This window comes from Cucurbita pepo, chromosome 9, assembly GCF_057944985.1.
Source record: "Cucurbita pepo subsp. pepo isolate OVF chromosome 9, ASM5794498v1, whole genome shotgun sequence".
NCBI lineage: Eukaryota > Viridiplantae > Streptophyta > Magnoliopsida > Cucurbitales > Cucurbitaceae > Cucurbita > Cucurbita pepo.
In genome coordinates, this window is record NC_141806.1 from 6,293,770 (window position 1) to 6,303,378 (window position 9,609).

Consider the following 9,609-nt stretch of genomic DNA (forward strand, 5'->3'; position numbering starts at 1 on the left):
ATGTAACGACTGACTGTGATAGGTATAAGAATGTTAAGGCTATGATAAGTTAGGGAACGATATGACCACGAAGTGTTTACGATATGATATGATTATGATACGACATGTGAATGATGGATGTATATATATTGTGATATGATATAAAGACAATATGTTATGGTAAGATATGTGATAAATTGACATGCTTATGATATGAATATTGTGATGCGATATGTTATGGCATGATACGTTTATGATGAAAATTATTATGTCGGGAAGCATGAAATGTTATGATCATGATACACTTATGTAATTTGAATGATATGATATGATTGAAATGCAAAACAACGAACTAGCATGAAATACGACCCCAGCGTATGCATGAAAGATAGGATAAGTGATATGAAAAATGATATGGGATGTACGGAACGCTAGTGGGGTTGTATTAAATGATAATGAAAATGAAAAAATGTTGGGACTTCATGCATTATTGTGTGTTCATGCATTGGGGGATACCCCTTACCCTTCACAATAGTACGGACAAATACGTTACGAGGCAAGAATACGATCATTATGGTTATCATAATGCTGCGATGACTAAGCAGGAAAACGATCATTATGTTTATCATAATGCTGCGACGGTCAGGCAGGGGTACGATCATTATGGTTAACCTAATGTTGTCGTGACGTTTACTAGTTCTAACGGGTGTCTGGCCTAAGGAGCTCCCGGAGTATGCTCGCCTAACAAGGAAGGTGGCCCAACGGTGTGCGAACTAACTGGTGAGTCCATACTCGCACGTATGGGCTATGTGTAGAGTATATGATACACATCCAAATTACCCGTTAGGACAGTACCGTAGGAAAATGGATTTAAATGATAGGTCCCTGTTAGGCTTATGGAGCCTGATACTTATTTATAGCTTGGTCAACGGTTATATCCGGTAAAGCTATATTTATTAAAGCTATATATAGTAAAGCTATATATGGTAAAGCTATATCCGGTAAAGCTATATATGGTAAATAGCTATATATAGTAGATGGCTAAATCTGGTAAAGCTATATATAGTAAACTATACCATATATATATCTGGTCCGGTAGAGCTTTGAAAATGTACTTTTCTATTCTCTGTACTCTCTCTCTTGTTGTACATACCTGAAGTCATCAATACAAAATCCTTTTAGCCAGAGTTCTCCTTGCAACTTTTCTCTATCCTTTTTCTTTGTGTTCATCTAGATCGAGCGTGTGCGTTGTTGTGCGATCCTAACAACTGGTATCGATCCTAACAACTGGTATCAGAGCCAGGCGGAAGTCAGAGCCAGGCGAAATTCACCACGATCTGTGAAGATGAAAAGTTCAAAGATTGGAATTGAGAAGTTCGATGGATCCGATTTCGGTTTCTGGAAGATGCAGATTGAAGATTATCTGTACCAGAAAGATCTTCACGAACCTCTGTTGGGGGTGAAGCCGGATACCATGACCACGAAAAAGTGGAAGCTCAAGGATCGATAAGCCTTGGGGCTGATCCGGTTGACGCTATCCAGAAACGTGGCGTTCAACATTATCAAGGAGAAGGCAACGTCAGGTCTATTGAAGACGCTGTCGAATATGTACGAAAAATCGTCGGCTATGAACAAGGTGTATTTGATGCGGAGATTGTTATGAGTCCTTGTGAGAACTTCGTTATGAGCAAACATAAACGAGTTAGAATCACAAAGACTGTTAGAGAATTGAAGAAAAGTACCGGAAGAAGAGCGCTGAAACTCCAGAAGGGGGTTGCATCGCCCGGAAGCGTCGCTGAAGCTCCAGAGGGAGTTGCGTCGGCTGGAAGCGTCGCTGAAGCTCCAGAGGGAGTTGCGTCGGCTGGAAGCGTCGCTGAAGCTCCAGAGGGGGTTGCGTCGGCCGGAAGCGTCGCTGAAGCTCCAGAGGGGGTTGCGTCGTCCGGAAGCGTATCTAAAGCTCTAGAGGGGGTTGCGTCGGCCGGAAGCGTCGCTGAAGCTCCAGAGGGGGTTGCGTCGTCTAGAAGCGTCGCTGAAGCTCCAGAGGGGGTTGCGTCGTCCGGAAGCGTCGCTGAAGCTCTAGAGGGGGTTGCGTCGCCCGGAAGCGTCGCTGAAGCTCCAGAGGGGGTTGCGTCGCCCGGAAGCGTCGCTGAACCTCAGAGGGGGTTGCGTCGGCCGGAAGCGTCGCTGAAGCTCCAGAGGGGGTTGTGTCGTCCGGAAGCGTCGCTGAAGCTCCAGAGGGGGTTGCGTCGTCCGGAAGCGTCGCTGAAGCTCTAGAGGGGGTTGCATTGTTCGGAAGCGTCGCTGAAGCTCTAGAGGGGGTTGCGTCATCTAGAAGCGTCGCTGAAGCTCTAGAGGGGGTTGTGTCGGCCGGAAGCGTCGCTGAAACTCCAAAGGAACGCCAGAGGGGGTTGCGTCGCCTGGAAGCGTCGCTGAAGCTCTAGAGGGGGTTGCGTCGGCCGGAAGCGTCGCTGAAACTCCAAAGGAACTCCAGAGGGGGTTGCGTTGACCGGAAGCGTCGCTGAAGCTCCAGAGGGGGTTGCGTTGTCCGAAAGCGTCGCTAAAGCTCTAGAGGAGGTTGCGTCGTCCGGAAGCGTCGCTGAAGCTCCAGAGGGGGTTGCGTCGTCCGGAAGCGTTGCTGAAGCTCCAGAGGGGGTTGCGTCGCCCGAAAGCGTCGCTGAAGCTCTAGAGGGGGTTGCGTCGTCCGGAAGCGTCGCTGAAGCTCCAGAGGGGGTTGCGTCGTCCGGAAGCGTCGCTGAAGCTCTAGAGGGGGTTGCGTCACCCGGAAGCGTCGCTGAAGCTCTAGAGGGGGTTGCGTCGCCCGGAAGCGTCGCTGAAGCTCCAGAGGGGGTTGCGTCGCCCGGAAGCGTCGCTGAAGCTCCAAAGGGGGTTGCATCGCCCAGAAGCGTCGCTGAAGCTCCAGAGGGGGTTGCGTCGTCCGGAAGCGTCGTTGAAGCTCTAGAGGGGGTTGCGTCGTCCGGAAGCGTCGCTGAAGCTCTAGAGGGGGTTGCGTCGTCCAGAAGCATCGCTGAAGCTCCAGAGGGGGTTGCGTCGCCCGGAAGCGTCGCTGAAGCTCCAGAGGGGGTTGCGTCGCCCCGAAGCGTCGCTAAAGCTCTAGAGGGGGTTGCATCGGCTGGAAGCGTCGCTGAAGCTCCAGAGGGGGTTGCGTCATCCGGAAGCATCGCTGAAGCTCTAGAGGGGGTTGCATCGGCCGGAAGCGTCGCTGAAACTCTAGAGGAGGTTGCGTCGGCTGGAAGCGTCGCTGAAACTCCAGATGAGGTTGCATGGGCCGGAAGACTCTTGCTGAGAAACCAGAGGTGAAGCAAGTGGGAGTTGATGTTGAGTTGCTCAAGGATTCACAGAGTGATGTTGTAGCGGATACTCAAGAAACTCCTGAGACTCTTGCTGAGAAACCAGAGGTGAAGCAAGTGGGAGTTGAGGTTGAGTTGCTCAAAGATTCACAGAGTGATGTTGTAGCGGATACTCATGAAACTCCTGAGACTCTTGCTGAGAAACCAGAGGTGAAGCAAGTGGGAGTTGAGGTTGAGTTGCTCAAAGATTCACAGAGTGATGTTGTAACGGATACTCATGAAACTCCTGAGACTCTTGCTGAGAAACCAGAGGGAAGCAAGTGGGAGTTGAGGTTGAGTTGCTAAAAGATTCACATAATGATGTTGTAGCAGATACTCAAGAAACTCCTGAGACTCATGCTGTTGGCGAGGAATCGGTCTATCATTCAAAACACAGAAGGTGATACCATTTCACTCGGAGGTTAGTTGAAGATGGTGATGTGTTTTGAGAAGATAGAGGGTGCAAAGAATCCAGCAAACATGTTGACAAAATGTGTTGATGTTGGAATATTGAGGTTGTGCAAAACCTCAATTGGTATGGTGCAGTGAAGATGCTCATGGTCGTTTGAGAGTGAAATTCTTGGTTGACTAGATCAGTCTCCAAGTGGGAGAATTATTAGGCTTATGGAGCCTGATACTTATTTATAGCTTGGTCAACGGTTATATCCGGTAAAGCTATATTTAGTAAAGCTATATATAGTAAAGCTATATATGGTAAAGCTATATCCGGTAAAGCTATATATGGTAAATAGCTATATATAGTAGATGGCTAAATCTGGTAAAGCTATATATAGTAAACTATACCATATATATATATCTGGTCCGGTAGAGCTTTGAAAATGTACTTTTCTATTCTCTGTACTCTCTCTTGTTGTACATACCTGAAGTCATCAATACAAAATCCTTTTAGCCAGAGTTCTCCTTGCAACTTTTCTCTATCCTTTTTCTTTGTGTTCATCTAGATCGAGCGTGTGCGTTGTTGTGCGATCCTAACAACTGGTATCGATCCTAACAGTCCCGTCATTGCATTTGCATGTTCTTGCATTTCACCCCCAATAGTGGGGTCATTTACTGAGTATTTCTTAAAATACTCAAGCCACGTGCTACCTTTATTTCAGATCAAGGCAAGGCATTCCTGTACGACTGACGACGACATCGCAACTCGAAACTATGGCACATGCATAGAGTAGTCGTATTTATTTTCTTAGACTTAGACTAGGATAGGATGTTTTTAATTTAAACGTTCATTTATTTTATTTAGCCTTTTGTTGTGTTGTTTTTAAAGTTGTTTTCGAAACACGTAAGTCCATGGCTGTGTTTTAAGTTGAAGGTTATGATTCATGAAAGTTTAAATTGTAGTATTTCCGCATTCAATATTTATGATATGTATACAGTCGCGACCTTAAATTAAGTAGAAAATTTAGAGTCGTTATAAATGAACTGTCTCGAAGATCAAAAGGTGACTTGTGCATCGTTTATACTAAAAAATGATGTGGAGTTATAGTCGGGGGATAACCGGGGGATTCTTAGCCAAGATGGAAGTGTGATACAATAAACCTACTTTTAGCTTTTATGTTTAATATAGTTGATGTATTAAATATTAATGTGAACGGATCAGATTAAGTTTTTTTTTTTTTTTTTTGTCTTTTTATATTTAATATATCTAATATATTAAATAAACACTTTAAATTAAATATATTTTTCTCTATTTGTATTTATTTAACATATTAAATATTTATTCCAACCCTTCAAATTAGATCTATTTCTTAGATTAAATTTTAATTTGTATCCTTCAAATTTTTCTTTTAACTAAATTAAAGTCTTAATTAATCAATTTTGATTCGTTAACTATATATTTAGAGTTGCACTTTTATGGACGGTAGAACAAGTTGTGTCAATTGATATAATCATTACAAACAAGTCAATCATTCACAATTTTTTCGTTATTACAGTTGGGTCAAAAGTTCGTTATACCCCTTAATTATATCTTTCACCTTAAGTATGACTGATTCTCTAATGAACCATTTGTTTATGATTCAATCATAAACTAAGTCCCTCTCGAGCCAGTAAGAGGGGTGGGCCTCATTGTTCAAATCTCAAAATCAACACTAAAGGAAACTACTCATCTACTTACCATATATGAGAATGGGTGAAAGTCATCTCGTGAAACTATGTTCCCATCTCCCGTTTAACCAAGTACTGAAAATGGCATGCATAATAATTAGGTTACGAAAGTCATTCTCACCCATACAAATAAAAGGATAACCCTCATAGACAAGAGTTCATAACTCACTAAGAATTAAAATCAAGTCGCATATGATCATTTGTGAAATATTAATCTTCTCAATTAATGAATTTATAAATAGAGATTAAATATTTGGTGATTCAGTTTTATACAAACTAATTGTATAGGATTATCTCACTCACATGTCTTTGTTCCCTGCACTTTGAAAGGTTGACCTATTTCTTAACATACCAACCAAGGTTATATAAATATACATGTCAATTTAAAATGATTTTTATTAGGCATAAATTGACCAATATAAAATATAATACACAATAGGGATGTTCAAAAAACTCGATGATCAGAAAAATTCGATCAACCCAACTCTACAGTTTGGGTTGAATTGTGAACTTATTTGGGTTGGATTTGGTTCAAATAAATGAAAATTTATAAATAAAGTTGGTTCATGATTGAGTTTATCTAACTAACTTGATGTAATAACAAAGAAATTAGAAGAAAAAAACTGACATTGTCTCACATCCCTTAAGTTAGAGCTGGGGAGTTGGCCTCCCGTGTAAAATGGAGATACCTTACTTCATTTTATCATCCAACTTCACAGGTTTGAAGCTAGTTGGAGAATAAATTTTCTGAGGTCTTCAAGCCAGCATTCTGTTTAATCCGACTTGGGTCTCATAACTCTGACCCTTTCCTTCTAATTTCAACTATTCGGAAGCATTTAAGGTTAGTATGACTACCTTCTAACTAGTTTAAATTTTGAGTTTAACGTTAGTATGACTACCTTTTAACTAATTCAAATGTTCAGCGTCTTAAATTATTTATGTATAATTAGGCTTAAACTACCTTTTAAGTAGTTTAAATTTTCCTAGTCTAAAATTATTTATGTATAATTAGGCTTAATTATCTTACAAAATTAGAAATATGATTAAATTATACCTTTTAACTAGTTTAAATTTTTAGAGTTGAGTTTAAATTATTTATGTATCACTAGACTTAACTAGTTTAAAATACTAAGAGTATATTTAAATTATTTTATGCAAAATTAGGTTTAGTTACGCAAGATTGTTCTAAAAAAAATAAAATAAAATAAAATAAAATAAAATAAAAGTTAATAATCCTATGGTATTGCTCGAACTAGAAAAATTTAATATGTTAGACTAACATGATAAACTAACTACACCACAACATTATGATATACTAATTTATAAATACAAATTTATTCTATATTATGATATAATGTTATAAAACACACGACCGAGTAAAAAGAAAAAAGAAAAAAAGAAAAAAGAAAGATAAAATTAGAATTTCAAATCCCTATATATTTTCCTTTTCTGGAATTGATTGAATAGTATTTATATCTTTGAGGGCGTTCATTATTATATTTAGCAATACATCAAGCTCTTTAATCTTAATATTTGCTACTAAAAAGTTGACTACTTACTACCGACAAGTATACAACTGAGAAAAATAATGTTTGGACCCTTTCAATAGAAGCAAATTAGATAATGGTTAGTTTTAATCGACCATATGGTGGGAGTTAAAAACCACTGGTGTTTAGACACTGAAAGGCACTATGGATTTGGGAGTTCTTTATTGAAAAGAGGATAATCGAGAGTTAATACATATACTAACATGATTATTCACTATGCTATGCAATCATTTTTAAAAGTTTATGCATATACTTTAATATAAATATATATTTTTATACTTCTACGTTTGAATTCCCACCTATCATACTATGATAGAAAGTATGGAGACCTGATAAATGACTGTGTGTTCACTTGTATTGAGATACTTCTCCATTATAGTGAGTACGGACACGTACACCATGATACTGATTGTGACCATCATGTTTGCCATAATGCTACGACGACTGCTATTCCCTCTGGGTGTCCAGCAATATCCCATCAGCGAGTGCTAGCCATCCAGCAAGCCTAGGAGGCGTACGAGCCCATCTGGTGGATTCACGTTCGCACGTGTGGGCCATGTGTAAAGAAGTATTACACATGATGTTTTAAATGATAGGTCCCACCATGTTGTATGTGACTTCATTTCATAACCCCGATTTCATAACAATGGAACTTGTGCTTGTTTAAATTGCATTTTATTTATTTTGTAGTCCTTAAGTTAGATTAGGACATCATTTTAATCCTTTTTTGTTTTATCCAAATTTCATGTAGTTTATTTTTTAGTTGTTTTGTTTTAAAGTTTTATTATGTATGTTTAAGTCCATGACATCGTGTGTTATGAATTATTTAAATGAATGTTTTCACAAAAGAAGGTCATTCATATCGTAGCGACTCTATTTCAATAGAAAAATAGGGTCATTGTAGTTGGTATCAGAGCCCTAGGTTACAGATTTTGTTAACTAGCATACGAGGTAGTTTTAGTACGTCCCATGGTCCCACCGCTGATGCTCCGTCGCCATCAAGTATGTCATACGTAAAATAATAAAAAAGATATTGAATGTTATTGTCAAGTGTACTATTGTTGACTGAGTCGTGTGTTTATCATGATATAGTATACGACATATTTTTTGTACCGAGAGATCCTCACTTAAGAGTAATTACGTGTTGATTATAGATCATGTCACCTAGAGGACATGGAAGAGGGCATAGGGGAAGAAGATGACCCCCTGTTAGAGGATGAGGTAGAGGTAGAGGGAGTCCACCTCGTGAAGGATCAGTAACTCAAACTGACACAGCAGTGCCACCCCCAGTGGCACCGACGGCTAGAATGGACCCAATGACTACCATGATGTGGGAATCATTCTAGGTTGGGATGCAAATGGTGGTGCCCACCCAGCAAACCAACAGTACGCAGTCATTGCGAGAAGCGCTAATGCAGGATTTCAAGGGGTAGATCCTCGTACCTTTAATGGTGCCTCACGAGACCCAACAAAGACACAATTGTGGCAATCATCAATTAAGACAATTTTCTTATTAATGAACTGTTTGGATGATCAAAAGGTGACATGTGCATCATTTATGTTGAAAACTGATGCGGAGTTATGGTTGGGGTATAATCGGGAGATTCTCAGCCTAGAATGGAAGTGTGATACAATAAAAATATTTTTCGTTTTTATGTTTAATATAGTTAATACATTAAATATTAATGTGAACACGGAAGATTATTATTATTATTATTATTTTGTCTATTTATATTTAGTATATCTAATATATTCTATAAACACTTTAAACTAAATATATTTTTCTCTATTTGTATTTAATATATTAAATATTTATTAGAACCCTCTAAATTAGATCTATTTTCTTCGCTATATTTAATATATCTAATAAATATAATTTTTCTTTTAACTAAATTGAACCTTTTAGTGTTATGAGTTAGCAAAGAGACCTATGAACATATATATTATAAGATTCAATGACCCAAAATTAAATAATTAAACTCTTTAATTAATAAATTTTTATTGTTAACTATAGGTCACTCAACTATATATTTAGAGTTGTAGTTTTATGCACGGTAGAAGAAGTTGTGTCAATTCATATAATCATTACAAACAAGTCAATCATTGCACTTCATACATTCCAAGCGGCATAGTCTCAATACGTACACTCAAGGCTTCATACGTTCAAAGCTACGTAGTCTAAATCATGAACATGCTATATCGTGGGAGGTCTTATGAGTTTCTTGAGTTTCTTAGTTTAAGGACGTTGGTCCCTTATTCTTGAGTGGTACCTAATGTTTTTCTTACCTTGGTAGTTGTAGAGCTTGTATAGTATTTTTCTTGGTTCTCAGTCTTCAACATTATGTAAATTCTAAGGTTTGTAATTTCTGGAAACATAAGTCGTATCATGCATTCTTAAGCTCTACAAAACTTAGTAACATACCTGAGTCATTTAGAATTTCATGAAGTCATAATGAGTTCGTTAGATATTTATAGAAGAGTCTTGAGTTTTGGGAAGAATTACTTGAGGTAATCCCTTTAAACGTTTCTTAGGCTCTAACTTGGTTTAGGTTTCAAAATGGTTCTAATTAACTTGTATTAAGAAATTTGATTTAGGATATAAGATTAGTTAT